Raw genomic sequence first — 17,086 nt, forward strand, 5'->3', positions numbered from 1 at the left:
TGTATAATTCTCATTGCCTTTTGAGCCTCCTTTTTGCCTATGCACAGGAGAGCTCTACCTTTAGGTATTCTTTTATGAAGTTCACCATATATAAGTACGAAATGTGAGGCTAAGAGCCTCAAAGCGCATTTCGCTCTTTTGTCAGCATTAGGTGGATATTCCCTTTTAGTGACATAATTGAGGATGTCTGATGCATTTATGCCACGATTAAGAGCTTATTTTGACGATTTCTCACCATACTTGTAGCTTGTTTGGATCCTCATTTCTATCTTTGACTCTCTTTTCTTTTATTCATCTTCTTTCTTAGTTTGATCCCTCCTTTGTTTATTTCTCTACCTTGGTGTCCTTGTTCATGTTTTATAGGAACCATTATGTTCAATAAGGAGAAAATTGTGGCCAAAGATGTGCTATGCAACCTTGGAGAGAGCGCGCAAAAGTTGGATGCGCGGGCGCGCAGCCCTGTGAGAAGGCGCACAGAAAAGAAAGGAGAAAAGCACAAACAGGAAGTTTTGCACGCCTGCTGCGCGACCTAAGAGAGGGCGCACTTCCATACTGCGCGGGCGCACATCCCTGTCTGCGGCCACGCATAGGGAATAAAGAGAAAAACAGAGGCAAGGCAGAGAGTTTGTATGGGGAGCTCTGCGGCTATAGAGAAGGCGCACACATCAACTGCGCGGGCGCACAAGAATGTTGTGCGGGCACGCTTTTCTGGGTTTCATTTTCCATACCCAAAAAGTTACGGGCACGCAATTGCTGGAGATGGCGTGCAGGCAAGGCGTGCGGTCGTGCACCGTTGGATTTCAGTTTGTTAAACCGCGTTGTTACGGGCACACAAGGGCTAGAGAGGGCACGCAGCTAGTCGGCTTCTTCTTTTTAAACATTCCTATAAATAGCTTGTATTTTCCTTTTTGATCAATGAGGATTAGATTAGCTTAATTTTCTGGTTTGATTAGCTTAATCTAGAGAGAGAAACCGCTCTTAGCTTCCTTTATAGAAAGAGAAAGTGAGATTTTCACCGTTGTTGATGCTTGGATCTTGAAGAGGAAGATTATCTTACTTGTAGACATTCATCTTCAATCAATGAGCATTCTCTTACTCTTTTCTCTTTACTTTTTTTTATTGATTTTGCTTTTGTTTCATTAATTACTTGATAGTCATGCTTTTGCTTGTTTATTTGATAATTAGCTTGTTAATTGCCATGATTAGTGAGTGATCTCTCTTACTAAGGGTGTGGGGATGATGTAGTTGAAGTTTGATCATGTTTTAGAACTTGAATTTGGTTTAATTGTGATTAAAGTCTTTGTGTGTTTGATGTACTTCAATTTTCTTGAAAAGTGCACGTTGTTTGTAAATTGAGGGTGAATTGATGCTTGATGATGCGATAACGGACCTTGCTAGATTCATTGTTATCGATTTATACTTGATTGCACCTTCTAATATATGGTTCTAATGCGATAGCATAAAGGCTATTTTAGGTGAAACCAATTGACCCCAATAGGTGGCTAGATTGGACCTTACACGATATTCAAGCATGCTTAGTTTGCAATCAATTCAATTATGTGATTATGTTTCTTCAAATGGATCCTACATCTACCCATTCCCCTTAGTGCTTTAATTGCATTGCTTCTAGTTCAGTTCGTTCTTTGTTTTAGTATCTTTACACAACTTTGTCCCCTTTCCGAGATAGCTTAATTGTTGGTAGTGAACGTGGTGTTTAGCTTCTCCCTAGGATCGACCCTTGACTTACCACTAGACTTGTGTTTAGTGCTTAGGTTTAGGTTTATAAATTTTGTGTTTGATTAGAGGTGTTTTAGTTTCAACAACCTAAAATACCCATGATCAATGTTCGTGTACTATGGTTCTTCTTCGTCCTCTTAAACTTCTTCTTCATCCTCAAGAGCTTGAACATAGGCGGGTTCATGCTTTTTTTATATGGTTAGAGGCATTTTCTCAAATTCCTTAGGAATCCTAACCATTGAGGCTAGTCTTCCTAAGGCATCAGTTAGTTGACTTTCTTCTCTTGGTAGGTACGTGTATTCTTCCTTTTCGAGTTGATCTGTGAAAGTTTTCAAGTAAGTTTGGTATGGAGATAGACTTTCACTCCTCACCTTCCATCTCATGGAAATCTGGTTGATGATAAGAGATGAGTCCCCAAATATTCGAAGCATTTTTACTCCAAGTGTTAATGCTGTTTGGAGGCCTGCCACACATGCTTCATATTCTACGACTTTATTGGTAACGTCGAAGTCAAGCTTTATTTAAATTGGGATGTGCACTTCATTAGGCGATACTAATAAGACTCCCACACCACATCCATTTTGATTGGATGCACCATCAAAATATAGTACCCAAGTGTCGTCCTCGGTGACTTGTAATTCTTCATCTGGGAACTCATTCTCTTGCACCGGCGCCGAGTCTTCAAGTGGAAAATCATCCAAGAAGTCAAAAATTGCGGAACCCTTGATAGACTTATAAGGCATGAACCTTTGGTCGAATTGAGATAATGTAACTATCCATCTTAATATTCTTCCCTTTAAGTGTGGATTTCTCGAAGAGGTCTTTAGAGGATCCAAACATGGACCGTGTAAATGAGCATGTAATGTCTTAGCCTCTTTATGGCCCACACAAGTGCAAGGCACAATTTTTCAAGTGGTGTGTATCGAACTTCATATTCAAGCATCTTCTTGCTTAAATAGTAGATGGCGTTTTCTTTGTCTTCTACTTCTTGTGCGAGCATGGCCCCCATTGTTTCCTTGGTGACTATAAGGAAAGAAGAAGAGGGATGTCTGGTAAAGCTGGTGCCACTACATGAGGATCTGCGAGGTAGGCTTTGATCTTATCAAAGGCTTCCTGGCACTCATCGTCTTATACTACTGGTACACTCTTCTTGAGTTTCTTAATATTGGCTCACATACTACTGGTACACTCTTCTTGAGACAAGGTGGATGCCTTGTTTTGCTGACATACGTGACAATGCTGAACATACTTTGTCATCGTCTTCCTGGCACTCATCGTCTTATACTACTGGTACACTCTTCTTGAGTTCCTCCAGCCCCTGCCCATTCCCAAAAGAGTTTGGGAAGACATTTCCATGGATTTTGTGGAAGGCCTTCCGAAATCATTAGGGTGGGACATCATACTTGTAATTGTAGATATATTGACTAAGTATAGTCATTTCATTCTTCTCCGGCACCCCAACACAGCTCAAATATTGCTCAGACTTTTGTTAAGGAAGTAGTAAGGCTACATGGGGTACCATCCTCAATTGTGTCTGATCGGGACAAAATCTTTCTTAGCATTTTTTGGAAAAAATTATTCCAACTTCAGGGAACTCAGCTCATGCGAAGCATGACATACCATCCTCAGACAGATGGGCAGGCCGAGGTTGTAAACGAAGGGTTGGAGTCATATTTACGCTGCTTTGTGAACGGGAAACCTTCCAGTTGGGCAAGCTAGTTGCACTGGGCAAAGTATTGGTACAACACGGCTTTCCATACCGCAACTCATTGCACACCTTTTAAAGCTCTATATGGCAGGGATCCACCACACTTGGTCAGGTTCACTTCGGGAAGCACTGCTCTCTCTTCTTTGGAAGAACAGTTGCAGGAACAGGATGCCATACTGGATGATTTGAAATACCACTTGGTGCAGGCTCAAGTTTACATGCAGCAGTATGAGAATAAATCTTGCAGGGATGGGTCTTTTGAGGTAGGGGATTTAGTCTACCTCAAGTTGCAGCCATATAGACAACAATCTGTTGTCAAGATACGCTCTAAGAAGCTGTCACCTCATTTCTATGGGCCATACTCGGCCCAGTGCTGCAACGCATTGGTGATAGGTAGGTGAAGGTTAGGTCGTTGACTAACCTCCTAATATCAAACAATATTTATAAATTCTTAACTAACCACTAAGTAAGCATAGAGGCAAGTTCGGAGTCAAACTACAAGGACTAAGTAGTGTATCAATTTGAGCTAATTAAACTATTAGGAAGGTTGTGAGATAGACAGAGAAACAACTAAAACACTACTTAAAGAAATCAACAAAAACTAGGGAAAGTGGAATCCAATTACATTAATGATTTCAACAACAAATTGCAATTAAAAGATCATGATCTCAATTAGGAACAATCAATAAATTCAACTCACTCCCGCGCAATTAAGCATGTTAATTATCTACTAAGCTAATTCACTCCTATGCAACTAGCCTAGTAAAGGTATGGAAGAATCTAGACTCTCAATCAACTCACTTCCGCACAATTGATTGAAAGCACAATTAAAAACCTAGAATTAATTAGCTAAAAAGATTCTAATCAATGTAAGCATCATCCACACACAATAATCAAGAATCAATTGCATACTAATCATAATCAATCATTCAATTCATCAACATAACCTTCATCCATATCCCTAGAACAAAATATAAGCAATCATAATGAAGAAAAACATGGAAAACGAGATAAAACAATAACTAAAGCAAGAGTCAAACAAGTAATCTTATTATTTACTCTAATCAACAAAGAATTAAGCAAAAACAAGAATTAAAGAAAGAAATAAAGGTGAAAGAAAGTTAGAAATGCTCATTGAATAGTTGAGAAGAGGATCCACATAATTGCTTCTTCAAGTTCTCAAATCTCCATTGAAATCCCTAGCTTTCTCTCTCTAAAACTACTCCTAAGCTAGAGAGAGAAACTCCTAATCTAAGCCTAATCCATATAGAGGAGAGCGAAAGTGTAAAAATCTGCTAAAAGAAGTCTCCAGAAGTCCCCTAAAATAGGGTCGTACACTATTTATATTACAAGAAGAAAACGGAGAAAAATCGAAGATTAAACGCGAAGAAAGACCAAAACACCGCGCCCGTGCTTAATAAGGCCGCCCTTACGGTTGTAGGGGTATCGCACCCGCGGTGGGGCATCTCCGGGGCATCTACAGGAAGCCATGAAAAACTAGAAAAACGCAGCATCGCGCCCACGGGAAGAAAAATCGCGCACGTAGTTGGCATAGCCGCGCCCGCGGTGGACAAAAACAGGCTGTCGCGCAATGACAATGACCACCGTGTCACAGCAGCGGCCACCGTGTCACGGCTGCGACCACCGTGTCACGGCAGTGCTGCTGTGGCTCTTGCTTGCTTCTTAGCTTGTGCTGCTTTTTAGCTTCTCTCTGCTTCAAGGATTCTTCTAATGAATTTTTCGGCCTTCTCTCGGGTCATAAACATCGAGTAAGTTGCCAAGCACCTAGAAAAATAGACCATGAGAGAAAAAAGTGAAAGATCACATAGAAAAGTTGCAAATCATGTTAGAAATTGATCACAAAGCGCATTATTCACAACTAAGGTCTAAAAACATAAACTAAGACAATATTAACCAAAACGAGACTAAAAGGAATAGAAATAACCAAGAAAAACCAAAATAAACCTAAAACTAAGGGAGAAAAACATCCTAAAATGCGTCATAAATGACACTTATCAATTGGTAATGTGGCTTATAAGCTGCGATTACCACCTTCTACTAAAATATACCTTGTCTTCCTTATTTCTCAGTTAAAGAAGGTTGTAGGACCAGGACATCTACCTACCCAACTACCTGAACAACTCTCTGCTGACTTAGTGATGTAGGTGGAGCCAGAATCAGTGCTTAGAGTGCAAAGTTCATCGTAAGCCACTGAGGTTTTGATCAAGTGGAAGGGGTTACAGAATTTTGAGTCCACATAGGAGAAATTTGATGATATTTCTGCTCGTTTTCCTCTCTTCCACCTTGAGGACAAGGTGCTTTTTTGGGTGGGAGGTATTACAAGAGACCAGACCAAACCCTTGATGCATTTCACTTATGCTTGGAGGAGGCCCAAGCAGAAGCCTGCTGATGAAGGATGAGCTTGACAATTGAGCTGGAAGTTAGTTATAAGGAGAGGCAAATCAGTAATTCAAGAGAATAGTTTGTTAGTCCTTGCTTTGTGTGCTGAGTTTATTATCAATAGTTTATTAGTCTGTTTTGGGTATTTAATAAGGGAATTGTAAGAGGGGGAAGGATTTAGAAATATCATTGTGGGAGTTATTCCTTTGGATAGCATCCTTTCCTCTCAAAAGAAAGGAATTGTATTGTGGTTACACTGACTTGCAATACAATCTATCTTGTGGTGTGCTTAATTTCTTCTATTTTCACTTGAATTCCTCTATTTTCTGATCTAATTCCTAGCATGGAGCACTGGTTAATGGTTTGTATATGTAATTTTATCAAAGGACCATATTCTCTACATTTCACTATGTCGTGTTTTGTTGAGCTTTAGTGATGGCATTTTTTTCCCCACACAACAGTTTTTTGAATCTTTGCTCAAACACTTTCGGAGCTCCGAACCTCTAATCTTTCTCTTCATAAGTATTTTGAACTCTGAGTGTTTTCTTGCTTGTATGATACTTTCTTTTTAAATCGTGTTTAGAAAGATATGTGAGCTTTCATCAAATTGAGGAAGCTGCTCTGTACAAGTATGATTTGATCTACTAAGAATGTCAGATAAAACATGAACAAGTAGGAATAGGCTTTCTCATAATTTTGGAACCATAAAAAGATGAGTCTAGGGAGCAAGAGGAAGAAAACTGAGAAGGCTAGCTAATATAAGGGAAAAAGTTGGAAGGAGGGAGATAATGAAGATGAGGGAGCGATGTAGAAAGGGGTACAAAGTAAAAAAAAAAAATGACTCATAAGAGTAGAGATTGAGCCCTTGAGTTTTTTTGGGAAATTCTACATGGTGGCCTCCAGGTTTCAATTTTTCTACGTGGAAGACAAACTTTTTTCCAACTCTCTCAAGTGGCACTCTGGTTTGGTAAAATTAATTGTAGTGTCCTTTATTTGGTTTTATGGCTAACTTTTATGAATAAAATGGTTAACTTAAGGTTTTTTAGTTAAGAAATTAATTAAATTATATTTTAAAATAATAAATTTAAAAAAAAAAGAAAATTTAAATTTAAAAACAAAAAAAAAAAGGAAAAAAATAACCAAAGACCACCAGCCACCCAACACTGGTGGCCGACCTTCCCCAACCGGCAAGCCCCACCCATTAACCACCCTCTTTGATCCCCCAACCCCACTTTTTCGACCTATCAGAGACCCTCCCTGCACCGGAAACCCACCCGTCACTCCCTTTATTTGCGTTTTTCGGCAATTAGAGGAGAGAGAAAGGGAAGGGGCTGCATTTTTGGTGGTTTTAGGTGTGGGGGAGGTGATTTCGAGGGTTGGGTTGGTGTTATAGGTGGAATCGGGGGTTGGGGGAGGGGATGGGGACAATTTCATGGACGGTTATAGGTAGTTTTGGGTTTTATGGGTGGCGGTTTTGAGGCTGGGGTTGTGGCTATGGCTGGTTTAAGGGGTGGGGGGAGGGAGAGGGGGCCATTTTTGCGGGGGTGAGGCGGTTTCGGGGGAGGTTTTGAGGCCGGGGTTAGGGACAGGGTGGTTTGGTTAGCTGTGGAGGGAATTGGGCACCGCTAGTGGTTGTGGGCTGGTGGTGGCTGGTTTTGATTTATTTTTTTTTTAATTGATTTTTTAAAAAAAAATTATTTTTTTAGTCCACTTACGACTTTACACGTGTCAAGTGACCTAGAATATTAGGATTTTTTTTTTATTTTTTTTTATAAAATATAATTTATTTAATTTTTAAACTAAAAAACCTTAGGTTAACCATTTTAATTATAAAAGTTAGCCATAAAACCAAAAAAAGGACACTACACTTAATTATGCAAAACCAGAGTGCTACTTGAGAGAGTTGGAAAAAAGTTTGTCTTCCACATAGAAAAATTGAAACCTGGAGGCCACCATGTAGAATTTTCCAAATTTTGTTTTTGTTAGTTCTTGATGGTGCAAGTGGGTTAGGATGGTGATTAGTATATGGTAGTGGTGAGAATTTTTTTTCTTAAACCTTGATAGTGCAGGTGGGTTAAAATGGTGATTATGGTAATAATGAGGATTGAATCATGCATGCCTTCACAGCCTTGAGTGTTTGTTATTTATATTATAGTTTTGGGTGTAATTGGTGATCTCCCTCAATCCTTTTTGGTTCCTTTTATGCCCGATAATCTGCATGTTAGAGTGGGAGAGAGACAGAGAGCTGAGTGAGGTAGACTATTGGTCAATTTGTCCATTTTTTAACTGTCACATGTGTTTGTTCTTACTTCTCTATTTTGCCCCTTGGATGCAACTATCCTTTTTTTTGGGGTCTTAATCTTTTGTGTCTAAGATGAATCCATTGCTATTTTTTTGTTCTATTTTGCTTAGAACTTCTGATCTTTCCTGATCGTCTAGACTCTCTTTTTTCCTTATAAATAGAGGTCGTTTTCCCCACTTTCAAATAAGCTAGAAACCATCAATCCTAATCTACAACCACCTAGCCAAGAGCTAGAACCATCGAGAATCCTTAGCTCCAATCATCATCTACGCACAAATTCCTAAATTTCTAATGTTCTAAACACATCCTTGATCAATCTCAATCATCTACAATACTTCCTTTGCAGAATTTGAATACTCCAAACCATACTCGACGTTGCCTTCGACCTCGACGTGAAAGGATGATAGTTCTGAGGGTTTGGTCCCAAATTTATATTTCAATTCTTACTTTGTTGATTTCTCTTTCTTGAAGTTTACTAACGTGTGTATTGTTTTAATAGCAAGAAGGTCAAGGCATTAAAGTTAGTATCATGCTTAATTATTCTTTTCATTTTGGAGTGGAAATCATGCTTAGGATGTTGTTTTGATTTCTAGTATCATGTTTAGGATGTTGATTTTGATTGCTAGTATCATGCTTAGGATAACACTTTGATTTTGTTATTAGTGACATGCTAGGATTTGTTATTAATCCATTTAGTATCATGTCTAGGATCTTACTACTACCGATGTTTTTATGATGATAATTGTTATATCCATCATATGTTAATTGATTATTCATGATTTATTGCTATTGCTTGATCAATCCCCTTTTTACAGGTTTAAAGGGAATTAGTACTTGAAATCATGCCTAGTAAGATAATTAACAATTGAATTTGATTTTAATTCAAGTGATCACCAATAATAAATTTGATTGTGCATTAATAATCAACCAACGTAGATTAAAACAGGTATAGGATTAATTTAATGTATGTATGTTGATCGAATAGCGCGCATGAATATCATAAGAATTAAGTAGAGGCCTATTTAGGGTGGGTTTGGCTTCTCTTAGGTCAAATTCGTACCATCATCCCCGAACATCCAGTTATGGTTGCGAACCAATATGGGGTTAGCAATCTCTATGATTGTGAATGGGGTGTAACCTTCACATCCGTGAACGGTTTACAAGTTCCTAAAACTTGTTAGCGACTCTTTTTCTCTAGATTCTTTTCCTTGGAGCGCCGCCATGCTTTAAAACATGACCCATGTTAGGGCGAAGTTGAATCCCTACAATACCAATGTAGTGTATTGAACATGATTCTACTTGAGTGTGATGAGTTTCCGAGGTTCAAAGTATGGACGACGCAAAAGATGAACAAAGCCTGTAAAGAAGATCGATTTGAAACGGGTGACTATGGAAAAAAAGGGATAATGGTTTTTTTTTTTTTATAAGTTTTTAAATACCTATACCTATACCTTTGTTTCTTACTTGTATTTTTGTTTATTTTATGGTTAGTATCTGGACGTGTCGTATGGTACGAATAAAAGTCACCCGTTGAAGGCAAAGGACTGTCTCCTTGCTAAAAGGAAAAGAGCAAAGGATGAGGACGACGTAATAGCTGATATTAATGACAAGGATTTGGCATGAATTACTGCAGATGTGAAAGAGAGAAGAACTCTAGTTAAAGAAGAGTATGCATATAAGAAGAATAAGAAGAAGAAGTCAGGAGGTGATTGCGTAATTTTATCGTCTTATTTGGCTTATTTAATGGTTTATACATTTGTAATTGGTTTATGTTTTTTGTCTTAAAGAAGTATTGAATGCGGTGAATGTTGAAGAAGAAGTGAAGACGAATAGGATGAACATGAAGATTAGAAGTCAGAAGGTGAATGCGTAATTTTGGAGTATTAATTGGTTTTTTAAATCAGTCATACTTTTTAATCATCCATTGTTTGGATGTTAAGAAGAAAATGAGTTGCAAGAGGTGACTAAGAAGAAGAAGAGCACGAACTAGAAGTTAGAAGGTAATTTACCTATTCTTATCGTTTTAAATGTCTTTTAAATTAGCTTTATATTTTTCTAATTGGCTTTGAATTTTTGTAATTGTAGAAAAAGAGGAACTTGTGATTCAAGAACCAAATGATCCAGTGAGTCATAAAGCTGTTCAGGATCCATAAATTGAAAAACCATCAATTAAGCAATCATCAACTGTGCAACCATCAACCATCAAATCAAGAACCAAGTAATGAAACAAACTATGACACCGCAAGTGATCCTCATGGGAAACCGACTGAGAAACCATGCGATGATCTTGCCAATAATGCCAATGCTGTGAAAGCTACTGATAAAGCTAATGACTAACATACTAATAAAGCTAATGATCATAAAGCAAGTCTAAAAGTTTAACATGATTAGTATGGAGCCAAAGAAAGTCTTTGATCATTCAGGTGAGGATAAGTCATATAAGGATCAGTCTAGATTAGTTAGAGGTTGATAAGATTGTTAAAAATTATGGTATTGACTCTTTGATTCTTCATTCAATTTTCCAAGAGAATGATGTTCCTAGACACATTACGGGATCGCAGTGTAGTGGTAGCAAGTATATTTCTGAGAATACGAAAGGTGCTCAAAACAATGGAGCAGATGGTTGTATGTTTGATAAAAGTTTGGGGGGATTTGAATCATTGATAATCACTGAAAACAGGGTCGAAGCTGTTGAAGATCTGGGAAAATAACAAGGTTCATTAGCTGATGTTGGAGTTCCTGATAAAAGTTTTGCTCCTGATGATGATGATAGAGTCTCAGGTTCATAAGGTCACGAACCTGATGTTGGAACTCATGATCCTACAGTCTCGGGTTCATTAGATCCTGTACCTAATTGTGGACCTCATGATGTTGATGCAAGTTCATTAAGTCTTAAACCTAATTTTGGTCCTCATGATGTTGCTACAGATTCATTAGGTCCTGAAACTAATTGTGCTCTTGATGATGTTGCTGGAGTCTCAGGTTTAGGTCCTAAACTTAATGTTGGAACTCATGATCGATGCTTATGTTGGAACAAATGATGCTGGAACTGATGATGTAGGAGAGTCAGGTGCATTAGGTGACGATGGGGGAAAGCAACATGAATTGGTGAAAGATTTTGAAAAGGGGGAAGGTAGTAGTATTCCTAAAAGCCTTGAGAAATCTGAAGATGATGTCCCCTATGATTCTGAAGAAGAATTCAGTACTTTAGTACCAATATAATTTTATTAAAAAAAAAGTTCAATCTAAAACAATTAATGAAAAACTATAGTTGACTGCAATTCTAAATCATTTGTTCTAACAATTATTTCTTATGATAGAAAACTTATAAAACAAGAAATGAACAACAAACACAAGAATTAAACAAAAATGTTAAAGATTGGTGAAAAACGCTAGTAATAACCAAGATTTACCATAATATCATTGTCAACCATGTCTTCACTAACTTGCATGGATTTACCAATTATATTAATTATAATAACTACTTTAGTGTTGATAATCAGAAGGTAATAAACAAACTAATACCTTAATGGAGTTTGTAAAAGTTATGTGGAGAATTTGGAGATTGAACACCTTTATCAGTGTTTTCTTTCAATCCAGCTTTCTTTCTCGCACGGTCATCTCGAGCCTACTTAGCTGCATATCTTTTCCTATGCTCTTCCTTCTGCCTTCTATCTTCCTCAACTGTCATCGTGAACCAGCTGGACCTCACATAACCTGGACCCCTCTTGCTAGGAGGATCTTTGATACCAACAGGGTTTGGTTCAATTAGAGGTGGATTGCATTCATCACTTTCCACTCCAACAACTCCATAAACTACACTTCTAGCAATTGAAGATGGAGTCTGTCTCGATGGACCAACACATTTCTTCTTGTTCACACTTGGAGGAGTAGTCTTGTTCCCATTCTCCCAACACTACTTAACGGGAGGGCTAGTGTGCTTTCTTCCTCGACCTTTATCTCCAACTCTTTCAGCACCTCAATAACCGTCTGCATAGTTTCGTCCTTGGCACTAGCAAGACATGAAAAAGGCTCAAATGTCACCATCATTTTGTCGTATCAAACAACTTCTTGAGATTTTGTTAGATCATGGAAGACAACTTTAACCCTTGTGTGCTTCCGGTATATGTATTTGTGCCATCTATCCAATATGTACCTACTAGGCACATTAGCCAATTGTTGCGTTTCAATAGAATTTAGGCAATGTCTGCAAAGAATCCAAGAGCATTCAAACAGCTTGCACTCATATTTAACCCGATGATCTTCACTGTAGTATAAAACACGGTAAGTCCGCCACTTGTTGATCGACTTCTCCTTCTTCTCAAAGTCATTCCAAATATGTATTTTGTCTTTTTATTAGATGCTTAATTAAAATAGCCTGCAGATATCTCTTTCATGCTATTACCAGTGCAGTACATTAGCCTTTTTGCATTCCCTTTGCACCTCCATAAACTTTGCATCACTATACACATTCCTGAATGTTTCCTCAAACTTGAAATTATTCACTAGACCACAAAGGTACACTGCAGAATTACCATCTTCCATCCTCTTTTACTGCATTCGCTACTGAATAGCAGCCATATTCTTCGATCGGACAAATAACTAAGTCCAGTGTTCTTGTCCAAATAAACTCATCAAAAAAATTATTAATGCCCTCTAACCTCTTTGTTGTCTTCATTTCAGCCCAAAATAGATGCTTCATTGTAGTTGCAATCCTCATTTCTCTCTCCACATACAAACAAGCAATCCACATGTTACTAGTTATACCACGCTAATGAATAAATTCCATCCACCTTAGTTCAAACTCCTCCATAGATAAGTTGTCATAAATGAGATTTTTCAATTCCTCTTTAAAATCTAGGTACCCATTACACTTTCCCAACTTGACGCCAAATTTTTCTATAATGTGCCACAAACACCACCCGTGTCTAATTTGTGGCATCACAACTTTCAATGCTTTGCACATTGCCGGATCTCAGTCAATTAGTATAGCCATAGAAGGGGCGCCATCAACAACATCAAGCCATGTCGAAAACACCCACCAGCATAAATAAAGATCTTATCATCATTACAACATAATGTTGAATTAAAAGGAAGAGTGCACTTAAAGGTTTCAGTGTCCTCGTAGGAGATTAAGGCACAACTAAGCAATATGGTTTGCCCGTGATGGTTAATACCAACAATATTTGCAAAGGGCAAGTCATACTTATTCATTAGGAAAGTGGTGTCAAAACAAACAACGTCACCAAAATCCTCATGTGCAGCCCTACTACGTGCATCAACCCACGACACATATTGAACAATGCCATTACCATCCAACCGATGCACATGGTAAAAGCTCTTATTGTTCTTCTGCATCATTTTAAATAATTCATCATCGCATTTGTGTTTCCATCCTTAACTTTCAATTTCTTCTTTTTTGTAGCTAAGTTATTCAAATCCTTTGTGGTGAAAGGTAGATTCTCATATCCATTCCCCTCACTAGCCAACCAACTATGAAGTTTCGCGTTCGACAATTGATTAGTCTATATTATATATAATTTTTTTCCCCGTCCCACGGTCATATTTGTGTTTATTTGAACTCTACGGGGCTATTTTTATTACTAATATATACGTTTTCTAGTGTTTTTGTAGAGTTGATAATATTTTGTAGCAAATGACCAAGTTGAAGCATACAACAAGTTGATCTCCAATGGCATCAAGCGCAAGCTTAAGAAAGCAGGCGGCCTATGGGCTGATGAGTTGGTCAATGTGTTATGGTCCGTTCGTACGACAGCAAAAAGTTCAACAGGGGAATCCCCATTTTTTCTAGTTTATGGTGCTGAGGTCGTGCTCCCAATTGAGGTGTATGAGCCTACTCTCCGAGTAATTCTATATGATGAATTGGCAAATTAGGAGGCCATGAAGACCGCCCTAGACTTTCTTCCAAAAGCTAGGGGCAATGCGGCGCTTAGACACGACATTTATCGTCTAAGGATGATGAGGGCATATAATCGTAAAGTGTCTAAGCGGTCGCTCAAGATTGGTGACTTGCTTGGTCTTAAGACAGATGGAAGCGGTAGGTCGGGCCAATGAGGATGGCAAGTTAACTTCAAACTGGGAAGGGTCTTACCGGATCAGGGAAGAAGTTCGAGATGGTACATACCGTCTCGAAGCCTTAGATGGCTGTCCTATTCCTCGTACGTGGAATACGGGCAATCTGAAAAAATATAATGTATAAATTTTTGTACTAAGCCAAAAAGTTGTATATACAACTAGGCCTAAACGGCCGAGCGATGTAATTAAAGCCATACAGCCAAAAACAATGTAATTTTGACAATATTAATGAAAAGGTCAAACATTGTTATATTTGTCATTTACTTTGTACGTTTACTTACTGTTAAGCGGAAATGCCGACTAAAAACAGAAACAAAGGTGGCTTTCAAGATAGCAGCTCGGCCCTTGAAGAGGGCAGAGTCGAATAGATAATATAGCACAATCTAAGCCGCCCAAAAAGAGAATCGAAGCTTCTTGCAACATAGCAGCTCGGCCACTGAAGGAGCATAATCAGATGGCCGAGTAAAATACCTAGAGAGGGCATCCCCGACTTAGGCAACTTGACCATAAAAGCCAAAATGGCTAATCTCTCCATCCAGCCCTAGAGCGCTCGGACGGATGAAACAAAAGATAACCCGAAAATTGCCTTTTTTACCCAAAAGGCAAGGGCATACCTAGGCGCCCGAGCCCAATAAATACAATCAAGTTAAAAAAATACTTGAGATATTATGAGTGCGTCCGAGAGATAGCATCAAAGGACGACTATAAAATTGATTCGGCATTCACCTAGTCCAAAGGCAATCATTATTATTATTTGATTAGCTAACAAGTTGTCATACCATTTAAGGTATAAAATCTACTAAGTTAATCAAACCTTCTTGAGTATGGACTAGGCAAAATGTCGAATAAAGAGGCATACCCCTAGTAAAGCATTCGTACGCAAAAGCATGAAAAATTGATGAAAAATTCAGTAAAGCATTCGTATGCAAAAGCATGAAAAATTGCTCAAAAATGCTAAGTATCAATGAAAGAAGAAAGCTTCATAAAGACGTTCAAAACAGGCAGCAAAAATAAAAAGAGTATTAAAATAACGCTCAAAACAGGAGGCTAGAGATGAGATTGTTCAATGATAAGGAAGTAAAATTAAAGTACAGAAAGCTTTAAAACAACTACTGGAGGACTTCAGCTCTTCACTCAGCATACTTATCATCTTTGGTAGGCTCCTCCTCAACCGGCTTCCCATTGGCGGACGCAGCATCAGTAGACTTCCTTTCGGCCGGCTCCTCCTCACCAGTTGCCTCCTGCTCCTCCTCATCATCGTCTTCCTTGAATTCAGAGTCAAATGAAGTCTCATCAAGAACGAGAGGAGGTTTCCTGACAACCTCGGCCTCCTCCTTGAGGCAAACGAAGTTGAGGCACTTAGCACTACTTGAAAACAAGCCATTTCCGACGGAAAAATTCCGTCAGAATCATCCTGAATTACGTTTAAAAAACCCGTTTCTGACGGAATTTCCGTCGGAACCGGTTGTCGGAAAACCTTTTGTAGGAAAAACGACCTTTTCCGATGGAAATTCCATCGGAAACACTTTTCCAACGGAAGAGGAATTTCGGCACCGGAAAAGTCCGTCGGAAATTTCGTCGGAAGCTGATCTAATGAAATTAAAAAAAAAACACGCCGCGCCACCACCGGCACGGCGTATCACCACTTCAGAACACCACCACCGAACCCTAACCCAGACCCACCCAAATCAGACACCTAGCCCAGAATCACCAACCACCACCATTGCACCCTAACCAAGACCCACCTAACTCAAACCCTGACCGGACCCTAACCTAGACCCACCTAAATCCTAAACCCACCTAGCCCAGATCTAAACTATCCCCACCCTTACCCTAAACCCACCTAACCTAGACCCACGTATCACCATTCACCACCTCCAACCACCCTAACCGAACCAGACCCACCTCCTAACCCTAACCGAACCAAACCCCAACACCTTAACCCACGACGACCCAAATCCACCACCTAACCCGTATCTCCACCTCGCCACCCCCACATCCCAGATCTACCAATCCCTTCCCACCACCACAATAACCCACAAATCTGAAAAAATCCGAAAAAAACAACCCACAAAATATCCGAAATATCCTAAAAAACCCACAAAAAATTAGCCAAAAAAATCTGACAAAACATCAAACAAATTCAAATCAAAATTTTTAAAAGGAGATACATACCTTGATTTTATTGCATAAAACCTCGAAATTAGGCTTACATGGCATAATTCGACCATGAAAACTCTAGATCTAGGGTTTTCATGGTCGAATTTGACCCGGAAACATTCGTTTTAACCATAAAAAAAGGCTTCTTTGTTGGTGGTGATGTTTGCAGTGCAAAACAAAAAAGGAGGCCAAGAGGGAGAGTTGAAGTGCGGGTTGGGTGGGTGGAGTTAAGGGAGGAAGAAAAAAAAGGAGGGCGGAAAAACCGAGAAGGAGGGCGGAAGAGAGAGAAGGAGGGAGAAAAGGAAAGAGGAGAGGAGTTCAGAGAGAAAGCGAAGAGGAAATAGGAGAGGAGAGGAGTTCAGAGAGAATGAGGAGAGGAGAGAGAAATAGAAGAGGCGAAGAAAGAAATGAGGGGGGGATCCGGTTTAAGTTAGGGGTTTTTTTTAAAAAAAAACATAATTCCGTCGGAAAATTCCATCGGAACTTAACTATTTTTCGACGGAAAATCCGTCGGAAACTAAGTATTTTCCGATGGATTTAAATTCCGACAGAAAATCGAAATTCGTCGGAAATTTCTGACGGAATTTAAATCCGTCGGAAATTTCGTTTTTTCCGGCGGATTTTCGTGTCCGTCAGAACACATCCGTCGGAGACTTTTTTCTAGTAGTGTAGTGAAGCGCTCC

Source organism: Chenopodium quinoa, unplaced genomic scaffold (genome assembly GCF_001683475.1).
Source record: "Chenopodium quinoa cultivar QQ74 unplaced genomic scaffold, ASM168347v1, whole genome shotgun sequence".
NCBI lineage: Eukaryota > Viridiplantae > Streptophyta > Magnoliopsida > Caryophyllales > Amaranthaceae > Chenopodium > Chenopodium quinoa.